Below are 15,661 nucleotides of genomic sequence, written 5' to 3' on the forward strand. Positions count from 1 at the left end.
GGCTGATTTCACCTCTCTCTCTAACCCACGGGTCACTGGACAGTGATCAGGAGCACGAACCCTGGCTGATTTCCCCTCTCTCTCTAACCCAGGGGTCACTGGACTGTGATCAGGAGCAGGAACCCTGGCTGATTTCACTCTCTCTCTAAACCAGGGATCACTGCACTGTGATCAGGAGCATGAACCCTGGCTGATTTCCCCTCTCTCTAACCCAGGGGTCACTGGGCAGTGATCAGGAGCAGGAACCCTGACTGATTTCTCCTCTCTCTAACCCAGGGGTCACTGGGCAGTGATCAGGAGCAGGAACCCAGGCTGATTTCCCCTCTCTCTAACCCAGGGTTCACTGGGCAGTGATCAGGAGCAGGAACCCTGGCTGATATCCCCTCTCTCTAACCCAGGGGTCACTGGATAGTGATCAGGATCATGAACCCTGGCTGATTTCCCCTCTCTCTCTAACCCAGGGGTCACTGGGCAGTGATCAGGAGCGGGAACCCTGGCTGGTTGCCCCTCTCTCTAACCCAGGGGTCACTGGATAGTGATCAGGAGCATGAACCCTGGCTGATTTCCCCTCTCTCTAACCCAGGGGTCACTGGACTGTGATCAGGAGCATGAACCCTGGCTGATTTCCCCTCTCTCTAACCCAGGGGTCACTGGACAGTGATCAGGAGCAGGAACCCTGGCTGATTTCCCTCTCTCTCTAACCCAGGGGTCACTGGGCAGTGATCAGGAGCAGCAACCCTGGCTGAATTCCCCTCTCTCTAACCCAGGGGTCACTGGACAATGATCAGGAGCAGGAACCCTGGCTGATTTCCCCTCTTTCTCTAACCCAGGGGTCACTGGACTGTGATCAGGAGCAGCAACCCTGGCTGAATTCCCCTCTCTCTAACCCAGGAGTCACTGGACAGTGATCAGGAGCTTGAACCCTGGCTGATTTCCCCTCTCTCTCTAACCCAGGGGTCACTGGACTGTGATCAGGAGCAGGAAATCTGGCTGATTTCACCTGTCTCTCTAACCCAGTGGTCACTTGACTGTGATCAGGAGCAGGAACCCTGGCTGATTTCCCCTCTCTCTAACCCAGGGGTCACTGGATAGTGATCAGGAGCATGAACCCTGGCTGATTTCCCCTCTCTCTCTAACCCAGGGTCACTGGACTGTGATCAGGAGCAGGAACCCTGGCTGATTTCACCTCTCTCTCTAACCCAGTGGTCACTGGACTGTGATCAGGAGCAAGAACCCTGGCTGATTTCCCCTCTCTCTAAACCAGGGGTCACTGGACAATGATCAGGAGCAGGAACCCTGGCTGATTTCCCCTCTCTCTCTAACCCAGGGGTCACTGGGCAGTGATCAGGAGCAGAATCCCTGGCTGGTTTCCCCTCTCTCTACCTCAGGGCTCACTGGACAGTGATCAGGAGCAGGAACCCTGGCTGATTTCCCCTCTCTCTAACCCAGGGATCACTGGGCAGTGATCAGGAGCAGGAACCCTGGCTGATTTCTCCTCTCTCTAACCCAGGGGTCACTGGGCAGTGATCAGGAGCAGGAACCCAGGCTGATTTCCCCTCTCTCTAACCCAGGGTTCACTGGGCAGTGATCAGGAGCAGGAACCCTGGCTGATTTCCCCTCTCTCTAACCCAGGGATCTCTGGATAGTGATCAGGAGCAGCAACCCTGGCTGATTTCACCTGTCTCTCTAACCCAGGGGTCACTGGACTGTGATCAGGAGCATGAACCCTGGCTGATTTCCCCAATCTCTCTATCCCAGGGGTCACTGGACTGTGATCAGGAGCAGGAACCCTGGCCGATTTCACCTCTCTCTAACCCAGGGGTGACTGGACAGCGATCAGGAGCAAGAACCCTGGCTGATGTCCCCTCTCTCTAACCCAGGGGTCACTGGACAATGATCCGGAGCAGGAAGCCTGGCTGAGTTCCCCTCTCTCTCTAACCCAGGGGTCACTGGGCAGTGATCAGGAGCAGGAACCCTGGCTGATTTCCCCTCTCTCTAACCCAGGGATCACTGGGCAGTGATCAGGAGCACGAACCCTGGCTGATTTCCTATCTCTCTAACCCAGGGGTCACTGGACAGCGATCAGGAGCACGAACCCTGACTGATTTCCCATCTCTCTAACCCAGGGGTCACTGGACAGTGATTAGGAGCACGAACTCTGGCTGATTTCCCCTCTATCTCTAACCCAGGCGTCACTGGACAGAGATCAGGAGCAGGAACCCTGGCTGATTTCCCATCTCTCTAACCCAGGGGTCACTGGACAGTGGTCAGGAGCAGGGACCCTGGCTGATTTCCCCTCTCTCTAACTCAGGGGTCACTGGACAGTGATCAGAAGCAGGAACCCTGGCTGATTTCCCCTCTCTCTAACCCAGGGATCACTGGACAGTGATCAGGAGCAGGAACCCTGGCTGATTTCCCCTCTCTCTAACTCAGGGATCACTGGACAGTGATCAGGAGCAGGAACCCTGGCTGATTTCCGCTCTCTCTAACCCAGGGGTCACTGGACAGTGATCAGGATCAGGAACCCTGGCATACTTCCCCGCTCTCTAACCCAGTGGTCACTGGTCAGTGATCAGGAGCAGGAACCCTGGCTGATTTCCTCCTCTCTCTAACCCAGGAGTCACTGGGCAGTGATCAGGAGCAGGAACCCCAGCTGATTTCCCCCTCTCTCTAAACCAGTGGTCACTGGGCAGTGATCAGAAGCAGGAACCCTGGCTGATTTCCCCTCTCTCTAACCCAGGGGTCACTGGGCAGTGATCAGGAGCAGGAACCCTGGCTGATTTCCCCTCTCTCTAACCCAGGAGTCACTGGACAGTAATCAGGAGCAGGAACCCTGGCTGATTTCCCCTCTCTCTAACCCAGGGGTCACTGGGCAGTGATCAGGAGCAGGAACCCTGGCTGATTTCCCCTCTCTCTAACCCAGGAGTCACTGGACAGTGATCAGGAGCAGGAATCCTGGCTGATTTCCCCTCTCTCTAACACAGAGGTCACTGGATAGTGATCAGGAGCGGGATAAGCGTGGGATTGATCCGGGGCTATGGGGAGTGAGCGTGGCAGTGGGATTTGTTTGTGATTGATACAGGGCTAGAGGAGAGAGAGGGCAGTGGGCTTAGTTTGGGATTGATACACGGCTATGGGGAGAGCGCGGTGCAGTGGGATTAGTTTGGATATAACACAGGGCTATGCGGAGAAAGCGGGGCAGTGGGCTTACGTTGGGGATTGATACAGGGCTATGGGGAGAGAGCAGAGCAGTGGGATTTGTTTGGATATAACACAGGGCTATGGGGAGAAAGCAGGGCAGTGGACTTACGTTGGGGATTGATACAGGGCTATGGGGAGAGAGCGGGGCAGTGGGATTTGTTTGGGATTGATACAGGGCTATGGGGAGAAAGCGGGGCAGTGGGAAAATTTGGGGATTGATACAGAGCTATGGGGAGAAAGCGGGGCATTGGGATTAGGTTGGATATAACACAGGGCTATGGGGAGAAAGCGGGCAGTGGGATTTGTTTGTATATAACACAGGGCTATGGGGAGAAAGCGGGCAGTGGGCTTACATTGGGGATTGATACAGGGCTATGGGGAGAGAGCAAGGCAGTGGGATTAGGTTGGCGATTGATAAAGGGCTAACAGGAGAGAGCAGGGCAGTGGGATTAGTTTGGGACTGAGACAGAGGGTTGTCAAGTAGCTGTTCCCAGTCCACTTTGGACAGATCCTGCCTTATCATATTAAAATCGGCCTGTTGTTTGTTAAATTTCCCCACTGAATTCATTGTTAATCTGCTTTATCAAAACGTGCCTGGATCTCCTGGTATATTTCAATATTGAACCTTGGTAGATTAAATAAAAGTGTTACCGTGATTTGATTTAAATGCAGAGGAGGGATTCACATGCAGTTGAATGTTGGTCTGCAGATATCTGGGTACACCTTAGAAAAATGAAGCAAATAATAGACAATTAAAGTCTGTTCTGGGTATTCTTACTGAGATTTGAATGAATTTTAGGCCGTGAGACTCACTGTCTTATACACAGGAGTGAAGGATTACATCAAACAAAGATAATGGCCCTGAAATCATGGTCTCCGTACCAACGACTTAGGCCTTGGTAGAGGCCCCGCAAGTTCCGTGTTTCCGTCTGCGCTGTGTATGCGCTGAATCCCCGGACTTGCAATCTATCAAGGTTTGCTAGAGAATCGATAGAGTAAAGCTCTCTTTAAACCAGCCCATCAAAAACTCCCAGGGCAGGAACAACACGGGTTAGATACAGAGTGAAGCTCCCTCTACACTGTCGCATCAAACACTCCCAAGGCAGGTACTGCACGGGTTAGATACAGAGTAAAGCTCCCTCTACACTGTCCCATCAAACGCTCCCAAGGCAGGTACCGCACGGGTTAGATACAGACAAAAAGCTCCCTCTACACTGTCCCATCAAACATTCCCAAGGCAGGTGCTGCACGGGTTAGATTTATATAGTAATGCTCCCTCTACACTGTCCCATCAAAAACTCCCAGGGCTATGGGGAGAGAACATGGCAGTGGGGTTAGTTTGGGAATGCTGCAAAGCTATGGGCAGAGAGTGGGGCAGAGGGATTAGTTTGGAAATGATGCAGTGCTATTGGGAAAAGTTTGGGATTGATGCAGGACTATGGGGAGAGAGTGGGGCAGTGGGATTAGTTTGGGATTTATTCAGGGCTATGGGGGGAGAGCAGGGCAGTGGGATTAGCTTGGGTTCAAGACAGAGCTATGGAGGGAAAGCGAGGCAGTGGGATTAGTTTGGGATTGATACAGGGCTATGGGGAGAGAGCGGGGCAGAGGGATTAGATTGGGGATTGAGACAGGGCTATGGGGAGTCAGCAGGGCAGTGGGATTAGTTTGGGGATTGATACAGGGTATGGGGAGAGAGCGCAGCAGTGGGATTAGTTTGGGGATTGATACAGGGCTATGGGGAGAGAGCAGGGCAGTGGGATTAGTTTGGGGATTGATACAGGGCTATGGGGAGAGATCGGGGCAGTGGGATTAGTTTGGGATTGATACAGGGCTATGGGGAGAGAGCGGGGCAGTGTGATTAGTTTGGGTATTGATACAGGGCTATGGGGAGTGAGCGGGGCAGTGGGATTAGTTTGGGATTGATACAGGGCTATGGGGAGAGCGGGGCAGTGGGATTAGTTTTGGATTGATACAGGTCTGTGGGGATAGAGCGGGGCAGTTGGATTAGTTTGGGGATTGATACAGGGCTATGGGGAGAGAGCGAGGCATTTGCTATAGTTTGGGATTGATAAAGGGCTATCGGGAGAGATCGGGGCAGTGTGATTAGTTTGGGATTGATACAGGGCTATGGGGAGAGAGCGGGGCAGTGTGATTAGTTTGGGTATTGATACAGGGCTATGGGGAGTGAGCGGGGCAGTGGGATTAGTTTGGGATTGATACAGGGCTATGGGGAGAGAGCGGGGAAGTGTGATTAGTTTGGGTATTGATACAGGGCTATGGGGAGTGAGCGGGGTAGTGGGATTAGTTTGGGATTGATACAGGGCTATGGGGAGAGCGGGGCAGTGGGATTAGTTTTGGATTGATGCAGGGCTATGGGGATAGAGCGGGGCAGTTGGATTTGTTTGGGGATTGATTCAGGGCTATGGGGAGAGAGCGAGGCATTGGCTATAGTTTGGGATTGATAAAGGGCTATCAGGAGAGATCGGGGCATTATGATTAGTTTGGGATTGATACAGGGCTATGGGGAGAGAGCGGGGCAGTGTGATTAGTTTGGGTATTGATACAGGGCTATGGGGAGTGAGCGGGGCAGTGGGATTAGTTTGGGGATTGATACAGGGCTATGGGGAGAGTGCGGGTCAGTGGGATTAGTTTGCGGATTGATTCAGGTCTATGGGGAAAGTGCGGGGCAGTGGGATTACTTTGGGATGGATACAGGGCTATGGGGAGAGGGCGAGGCTCTGGGATTAGTTTGCGATTGGTACAGTGCTATTGGGAGAGAGCGGGGCAGTGGGAATAGTTTGGGATTGATACAGGGCTATGGGGAGAGAGCGAGGCAGTGGGATTATTTTGGGATTGGTGCAGGGCTATCGGGAGAATGTGGGTCTTTGGGATTAGTTTGGGATTGATACAGGGCTATCAGGAGAGATCAGGGCAGTGGGATTAGTTTGAGATTGATACAGGTCTATCGGGAGAGAGCGAGGCATTGGGAATAGTTTGAGATTGATACAGGGCTATGGGGAGAGAGCGGGGCAGTGTGATTAGTTCGGGATTGATACAGGGCTATGGGGAGAGACGGGGGCAGTGGGATTAGTTTGGGATTGATGCAGTGCTATGGAGTGAGAGCGGGGCAGTGTGATTAGTTTAGGATTGATGCAGGACTATGGGGAGTGAGCGGGGCAGTGGGATTGGTTTGGGGATTAATACAGGGCTATCGGGAGAGATCGGGTCAATGTGATTAGTTTGTGGTTGATGCATGACTATGGGGAGAGAGTGGGGCAGTGGGATTAGTTTTGGGATTGATACAGGGCTATGGGGGAGAGCGGGCCTGTGTGATTAGTTTGGGATTGATACAGGGCTATCAGGAGAGATCGGGGCAGTGTGATTAGTTTGGGATTGGTACAGGGCTATGGTGAGAGAGCGGGGATTGGGATTAGTTTGGGATTGATACAGGGCTATCGGGAGAGAGCAGGACAGTGGGATTAGTTTGGGGTTGATACGGGGCTATGGGGAGTGAGCGGGGCAGTGGCATTAGTTTGGGATTGATACAGGGCTCTCGCGAGTGAGCGGGGCAGTGGGATTAGTTTGGGGATTGATAGAGGGCTATGGGGAGTGAGCGGGGCAGTGGGATTAGTTTGCGATTGATACAGGGCTTTGGGGAGAGAGCGGGGCAATGTGATTAGTTTGGGATTGATACAGGTTTATGGGGGAGAGCGGGGCAGTGGGATTAGTTTGGGATTGATGCAGGGCTATGGGGGGAGAGAGGGGCAGTGGGTTTAGTTTGGGATTGATACAGGGCTCTCGGGAGTGAGAGGGGCAGTGGGATTAGTTTGGGGATTGATACAGGGCTATCGGGAAAGATCGAGGCAGTGGGATTAGTTTGGGATTGATACAGGGCTCTCGCGAGTGAGCGGGGCAGTGGGATTAGTTTGGGATTGATACAGGGCTATGGGGAGAGATCGTGTCAGTGGGATTAGTTTTGGGGATTGATACAGGGCTATGGGGAGAGAGCGGGGCAGTGCGATTAGTTTGGGATTGATGCAGGGCTCTCGGGAGTGAGCGGAGCAGTGAATATAGTTTAGGGATGGATACAGGGCTATGGGGAGAGTGCGGGTCAGTGGGATTAGTTTTGGGGATTGATAAAGGGCTATGGGGAGAGAGCGGGGCAGTGTGATTAGTTTGGGATTGATGCAGGACTATGGGAAGAGAGCGGGGCAGTGGGATTAGTTTAGGATTGATGTAGTGCTATGGGGGAGAGTGGGGCAATGGGATTAGTTTGGGGATTGAAACAAGGCCATGGGGAGAGAGCGGGGCTGTGGGATTAGTTTGCGATTGATACAGGGCTATTGGGAGAGAGCGGGGCATTGGGAATAGTTTGGGATTGATACAGGGCTATGGGGAGAGAGCGGAGCAGTGAGAATAGTTTAGGGATGGATACAGGGCTATGGGGAGAGTGCGGGTCAGTGGGATCAGTTTGATGATTGATACAGGGCTATCAGGAGAGATCGGGGCAGTGGGATTAGATTTGAGATTGAAACAGGGCTATCGGGAGAGCGAGGCATTGGGAATAGTTTGCGATTGATGTAGTGCTATGGGGGAGAGCGGGGCAGTGGGATTAGTTTGGGGATTGATACAGGGCTATGGGGAGAGAGCGGGGCAGTGGGATTAGTTTGGGGATTGATACAGGGCTATGGGGAAAGAGCAGGGCAGTGGTATTAGTTTGTGATTGATGCAGGGCTATGGGGAGAGAGCGGGGCAGTGTGCTTAGTTAGTGATTAATACAGGGCTTTGGGGAGAGACGGGGCAGTGGGATTAGTTTGGGATTGTTGCAGGACTATGGGGAGAGAGCGGGGCTGTGGGATTGTTTTGGTGATTAATACAGGGCTATCGGGAGAAAGTGGGTCTTTGGGATTAGTTTGGGATTGATACAGGGCTATCGGGAGAGAGTGGGACAGTGTGATTAGTTTGGGATTGATACAGGGCTATCGGGAGTTAGCGGGGCTGTGGGATTAGATTCGGATTGATACAGGGCTATCAGGAGAGATCAGGGCAGTGGGATTAGTTTGAGATTGTTACAGGTCTATCGGGAGAGAGCGAGGCATTGGGAATAGTTTGAGATTGATACAGGGCTATGGGGAGAGAGCGGGGCAGTGTGATTAGTTCGGGATTGATACAGGGCTATGGGGAGAGAGCGGGGCAGTGTGATTAGTTCGGGATTGATACAGGGCTATGGGGAGAGACGGGGGCAGTGGGATTAGTTTGGGATTGATGCAGTGCTATGGGGTGAGAGCGGGGCAGTGTGATTAATTTAGGATTGATGCAGGACTATGGGGAGAGAGCGGGGCAGTGGGATTAGTTTGGGGATTGATACAGGGCTATCGGGAGAGATCGGGGCAATGTGATTAGTTTGTCATTGATGCAGGACTATGGGGAGAGGGTGGGGCAGTGGGATTAGTTTGGGGATTGATACAGGGCTATGGTGGGAGAGCGGGCCAGTGTGATTAGATTGGGATTGATACAGGGCTATGGGGAGAGCGGGGCAGTGGGATTAGTTTTGGATTGATGCAGGGCTATGGGGATAGAGCGGGGCAGTTGGATTAGTTTGGGGATTGATTCAGGGCTATGGGGAGAGAGCGAGGCATTGGCTATAGTTTGGGATTGATAAAGGTCTATCAGGAGAGATCGGGGCAGTGTGATTAGTTTGGGATTGATACAGGGCTATGGGGAGAGAGCGGGGCAGTGTGATTAGTTTGGGTATTGATACAGGGCTATGGGGAGTGAGCGGGGCAGTGGGATTAGTTTGGGGATTGATACAGGGCTATGGGGAGAGTGCGGGGCAGTGGGATTAGTTTGGAGATTGATTCAGGTCTATGGGGAAAGTGCGGGGCAGTGGGATTACTTTGGGATGGATACAGGGCTATGGGGAGAGGGCGAGGCTCTGGGATTAGTTTGCGATTGATACAGTGCTATTGGGAGAGAGCGGGGCAGTGGGAATAGTTTGGGATTGATACAGGGCTATGGGGAGAGAGCGAGGCAGTGGGATTATTTTGGGATTGGTGCAGGGCTATCGGGAGAATGTGGGTCTTTGGGATTAGTTTGGGATTGATACAGGGCTATCAGGAGAGATCAGGGCAGTGGGATTAGTTTGAGATTGATACAGGTCTATCGGGAGAGAGCGAGGCATTGGGAATAGTTTGAGATTGATACAGGGCTATGGGGAGAGAGCGGGGCAGTGTGATTAGTTCGGGATTGATACAGGGCTATGGGGAGAGACGGGGGCAGTGGGATTAGTTTGGGATTGATGCAGTGCTATGGGGTGAGAGCGGGGCAGTGTGATTAGTTTAGGATTGATGCAGGACTATGGGGAGTGAGCGGGGCAGTGGGATTGGTTTGGGGATTAATACAGGGCTATCGGGAGAGATCGGGTCAATGTGATTAGTTTGTGGTTGATGCATGACTATGGGGAGAGAGTGGGGCAGTGGGATTAGTTTTGGGATTGATACAGGGCTATGGGGGAGAGCGGGCCAGTGTGATTAGTTTGGGATTGATACAGGGCTATCAGGAGAGATCGGGGCAGTGTGATCAGTTTGGGAGTGATACAGGGCTATGGGGAGAGTGCGAGGCAGTGGGATTAGCTGGGATTGATACAGGGTTATCGGGAGCGAGCAAAGCATTGGGATTAGTTTGGGATTGATACAGGGCTATCGGGAGAGATAAGGGCAGTGTGATTAATTTGGGATTGATACAGGGCTATGGGGAGAGAGCGGGCCAGTGTGATTAGTTTGGGATTGATGCAGGACTATGGGGAGAGAGCGGGGCAGTGGGATTAGTTTGGGATTGATGCAGGGCTATGGGGGGAGAGAGGAGCAGTCGGATTAGTTTGGGATTGATGCAGGACTATGGGAAGAGAGCGGGGCAGTGGGATTAGTTTAGGATTGATGTAGGGCTATGGGGAGAGAGCGGGGCAGTGGGATTAGTTTGGGGATTGATACAGGGCTATGGGGAGAGAGCGGGGCATTGGGATTAGTTTGGGGATTGATACAGGGCTATCGGGAGAGATCGGGGCAGTGGGATTAGTTTGAAATTGATACAGGGCTATCAGGAGAGAGCAAGGCATTGGGAATAGTTTGGGAGAGACACAGGGCTATCAGGAGAGATCAGGGCAGTGTGATTCATTTGGGATTGATACAGGGCTATGGGGAGAGAGTGGGGCTTTGGGATTAGTTTGGGATTGATTCCCGGAAATTAGTGGTGGGGAACATGGAGATGGCAAATACGCAGAACATGGACAAAAGAGCTGAATTCCATAGGTGAGGTGAGAGTGACTGTCCTCGACATCAAGGCAGCGAGAGATTTACCTGTAGTGCAGTGACATTGATAAACCTACAGAGGGCGAGCGATAGATTTACCTGTAGTGCAGTGACATTGATAAACCTACAGAGGGCGAGCGAGAGATTTACCTGTAGTGCAGTGACATTGAGAAACCTACAGAGGGCGAACGAGAGATTTACCTGTAGTGCAGTGACATTGATAAACCTACAGAGGGCGAGCGAGAGATTTACCTGTAGTGCAGTGACATTGATAAACCTACAGAGGGCGAGCGAGAGATTTACCTGTAGTGCAGTTACATTGATAAACCTACAGAGGGCGAACGAGAGATTTACCTGTAGTGCAGTTACATTGATAAACCTACAGAGGGCGAACGAAAGATTTACCTATAGTGCAGTGACATTGATAAGCCTACAGAGGGCGAGCGAGAGATTTACCTGTAGTGCAGTGACATTGATAAACCTACAGAGGGCGAGCGAGAGATTTACCTGTAGTGCAGTGACGTTGAAAAACCTACAGAGGGCGAGCGAGAGATTTACCTATAGTGCAGTTACATTGATAAACCTACAGAGGGCGAGCGAGAGATTTACCTGTAGTGCAGTGACGTTGATAAACCTACAGAGGGCGAGCGAGAGATTTACCTATAGTGCAGTTACATTGATAAACCTACAGAGGGCGAGCGAGAGATTTAGCTATAGTGCAGTTACATTGATAAACCTACAGAGGGCGAGCGAGAGATTTACCTATAGTGCAGTTACATTGATAAACCTACAGAGGGCGAGCGAGAGATTTACCTGTAGTGCAGTTACATTGATAAACCTACAGAGGGCGAGCGAGAGATTTACCTGTAGTGCAGTGATATAGATAAACCTACAGAAGGCGAGCGATTTACCTTTCGTTCAGTGACATTGATAAACCTACAGAGGGCGAGTGAGAGATGTACAAAAGTGTGTATTGGAAGGTGAGCATCTCTTTGGTTCAGGTGACCCACATTTCACTGCATATGTCCAGGTGCTGACACACATAAACGGATGCACAACACACACTGTACAGGGGAAAGGTGAGGGAACTCAGGATTAAACAGGGGAGCCAGCCACACACAGCATGAGGTAGGCAAGCACAGAATTGGAGCTGGGAATAAGAACCATCAAACAAGATTTCTTGAGCAAAGGGGGTGTGGGAGGAAGCAGCCGCCTCAGACAGGGAGGGTGATGTCCCTGTTGCAGGTGAGTGGAGGGAGGCCTCCCCAAGGTCCATCAGTCCTCGGGTGTGTCTGTCTGCCTGCGGTCTGGGGGAAGGGCAGCTGTTGGCCAGAGACAGGAAGGAACCATTTGGGAGGCCAACACATGGCCAGGACTACCCCACCCCCCTGGAGATAGGCAGACTCAACCTGGACTGACCCACACCTGGGGGGCGGGCTTCAGGTGGAGGAAGCAGCAACCTGATAGGCTGGGGGGCTGTGGAGTGGGAGGAGGGAAGTTTGAGTGACAGGTCGGGACTATAAAAAGGTAGACCCATGTGCGTTTCAGTCTTTCTGACTGCGGGATTGTGCTTTCATATTTGGTGAGTGGCTCTTTTGACTGTAATTTACACTCAGTGTTCAGGTAATGTAGTATTTTGTGTCTCTTTACAGTAGAAACCCTTTCTGAGTGTCCAGGTAATGAATGTTGGTCTGTGTGTCTGTGTGAACTGGGTCCCATTGGCCATTCTGTGTTAGTGTGTGTGAGATTCTCTGGTGTGAACGGTGTGTGAGCGAGTCCTGTCTCAATCTCTCTCTCCCAGCCCCTGTCTCACTGCTCCAGGCTCGGTCCAGGTGAAAGGATGGATGGATGGAAGAGAGATCCGGCCGGCTGTTCCGTTGGTGCCTTGTGGGATGGTGAGATTCAATCTTTAATCTCTCTCTCTCTCTCTCTCCCTTTTCACTCCACTCTGCCTGCTTGCTTCGGGTTGTGTTCCCAGGTGTTGGGAGGAAGTTTTCTGAGCTGTGGCTCCAGGTGGACGGGTGGAGATCGGGAGGAGGCGCAGACCAGGTGTGACCGTGAGTATCACTTTCTCTCATCTCGATCTCTCTCAATCTCTCGATCTCAATCTCTCTCAATCTCGATCTCTCTCTCGATCTCAATCTCTCGATCTCTCTCAATCTCTCGATCTCAATCTCTCGATCTCTCTCAATCTCTCTATCTCAATCTCTCTCGATCTCTCCCAATCTCTCTCTCAATCTCAAACTCTCTCAATCTCAAGATCTCAATCTCTCTCAATCTCAATCTCTCTCGATCTCAATCTCTTGATCTCACTCTCACTCTCTCAATCTCTCTGTCTCAATCTCTCTCGATCTCAATCTCTCTCTCGATCTCAATCTCTCTCTCAATCTCTCTCGATCTCAATCTCTCTCGATCTCGCTCTCACACTCTCAATCTCACTCTCTCAATCTCTCTCTATCAATCTCTCGATCTCAATCTCTCGATCTCAATCTCTCAATCTCAATCTCTCTCTCGATCTCTCTCAATCTCTCTGTCAATCTCTCTCTCGATCTCTCTCAATCTCTCTCAATCTCTCTGTCAATCTCTCTCTCAATCTCTCTCAATCTCTCGATCTCTCGCAATCTCTCTGTCAATCTCTCTCAATCTCTCTCAATCTCTCTGTCAATCTCTCTCAATCTCTCTGTCAGTCTCTCTCAATCTCTCTGTCAATCTCTCTCTCAATCTCTCTCTCAATCTCTCTCAATCTCAATCTCTCTCAATCTCAATCTCTCTCGATCTCAATCTCTCTCGATCTCGCTCTCACTCTCTCAAACTCTCTCTCAATCTCTGTTTCTCTTTTCTGTCTTTTTCTCAATCTCTCTCTCTGTCTGTTTCTCTCTCGCTGTTTCTCTCTTTTCTCTCAATCTCTTTCTCTGTCTTTCGGTCTGTTTCTCTCTCGCTGTTTCTTTTTATTTTCTCCCACTTTCACTCTTTTCTCTCCCTCTTCTATCTCCCTCCTCCTTTCTCTCCCTCTTCTCTCTCCCTCCTCCTTTCTTTCTGTCTCCCTCCTCCTTTCCTTCTCTCTCCCTCCTCCTTTCTTTCTCTCTCCCTCCTCCTTTCCTTCTCTCTCCCTCCTCCTTTCTTCCTCTCTCCCCCCCGCTGAATTCCCCCCACCCCGCTAAATTTCCCCCCGCGCTGAATTCCCCCCACGCTGAATTTCCCCCCCACTGAATTCGCCCCCCGCGCTGAAGAAACTCCCCCCCTGCAAAACGCCCCCCCTGTGAAACTCCCCCCCTGCGATACTCCCCCCCTGCAAAACTCCCCCCCTTCGAAACTCCCCCCCTTCGAAACGCCCCCCCTGCGAAACTCCCCCCCCCGTGAAACTCCCCCACCTTGCGAAACTCCCCCCCTGCGAAACTCCCCCTCCCTGCGAAACGCCCCCCTGCGAAACTCCCCCCCTGTGAAACTCCCCCCCCTTGCGAAACTCCCCCCCTGCGAAACTCCCCCTCCCTGTGAAACGCCCCCCCCTGCGAAACGCCCCCCCTGCGAAACTCCCCCCCCGCGAAACGCCCCCCCTGCGAAACTCCCCCCGTGAAACTCCCCCTCCCTGCGAAACTCCCCCCACTGCGGACCGCCCCCCCCTGCGAAACTCCCCCCCTGCGAAACTCCCCCCTGCGAAACTCCCCCCTGCCAAACTCCCCCCCCGTGAAACTCCCCCCCTTGTGAAACTCCCCCCCTTGCGAAACTCCCCCCCCTGCGAAACTCCCCCTCCCTGCGAAATGCCCCCCCCTGCGAAACGCCCCCCTGCCAAACTCCCCCCTGCGAAACTCCCCCCTGCCAAACGCCCCCCCCGTGAAACTCCCCCCCTTGTGAAACTCCCCCCCTTGCGAAACTCCCCCCCCTGCGAAACTCCCCCTCCCTGCGAAACGCCCCCCTGCCAAACTCCCCCCCCTGCGAAACTCCCCCCTGCCAAACGCCCCCCCCTGTGAAACTCCCCCCCTTGCGAAACTCCCCCCCCTGCGAAACTCCCCCTCCCTGCGAAACGCCCCCCCTGCGAAACTCCCCCTCCCTGCGAAACGCCCCCCCCTGCGAAACTCCCCCCCTGCGAAACTCCCCCCCTGCGAAACTCCCCCCCTTGCGAAACTCCCCCCCCTGCGAAACTCCCCCTCCCTGCGAAACGCCCCCCCGCGAAACTACCCCCCCTGCGAAACTCCCCCCTGCCAAACTCCCCCCCTGCGAAACTCCCCCCCTGCGAAACTCCCCCCCCTGCGAAACTCCCCCCCTTGCGAAACTCCCCCCTGCCAAACTCCCCCCCCTGCGAAACTCCCCCCCCTGCGAAACTCCCCCCCCTGTGAAACTCCCCCCCTTGCGAAACTCCCCCCTGCCAAACTCCCCCCCCTGCGAAACGCCCCCCTGCCAAACTCCCCCCCTGCGAAACTCCCCCCTGCCAAACTCCCCCCCCTGCGAAACTCCCCCCTGCCAAACGCCCCCCCCTGTGAAACTCCCCCCCTTGCGAAACTCCCCCCCCTGCGAAACTCCCCCTCCCTGCGAAACGCCCCCCCCGCGAAACTCCCCCCCCTGCGAAACTCCCCCCCTGCGAAACTCCCCCCATGCGATACTCCCCCCTGCGAAACTCCCCCCCCGTGAAACTCCCCCCTGCGAAACTCCCCCCCCGTGAAACTCCCCCGCTCTGCGAAACTCCCCCCCCTGCGAAACTCCCCCACTGCGAAACTCCCCCCCTTGCGAAACTCCCCCCCTGCGAAACTCCCCCCATGCGATACTCCCCCCTGCGAAACGCCCCCCCGTGAAACTCCCCCCGCTCTGCGAAACTCCCCCCCCTGCGAAACTCCCCCACTGCGAAACTCCCCCCCTGCGAAACTCCCCCCCTTGCGAAACTCCCCCCCTGCGAAACTACCCCCCCCTGCGAAACTCCCCCCCCTCTGCAAAACTCCCCCCCCTGCGAAACTCCCCCCCTGCGAAACTCCCCCCCTGCGAAACTACCCCCCCCTGCGAAACTCCCCCCCTCTGCAAAACTCCCCCCCCTGCGAAACTCCCCCCTGCGAAACTCCCCCCCCGCGAAACTCCCCCCCTGCGAAACTCCCCCCCCTGCGAAACTCCCCCCCTGCGAAACGCCCCCCCCGTTTAATACCCCTGCGATACACTCTTCCCTGTTT

Source organism: Somniosus microcephalus, unplaced genomic scaffold, assembly GCF_052327205.1.
Source record: "Somniosus microcephalus isolate GS21.2 unplaced genomic scaffold, FLI_Smic_1.0 unresolved_chr6, whole genome shotgun sequence".
Lineage (NCBI taxonomy): Eukaryota > Metazoa > Chordata > Chondrichthyes > Squaliformes > Somniosidae > Somniosus > Somniosus microcephalus.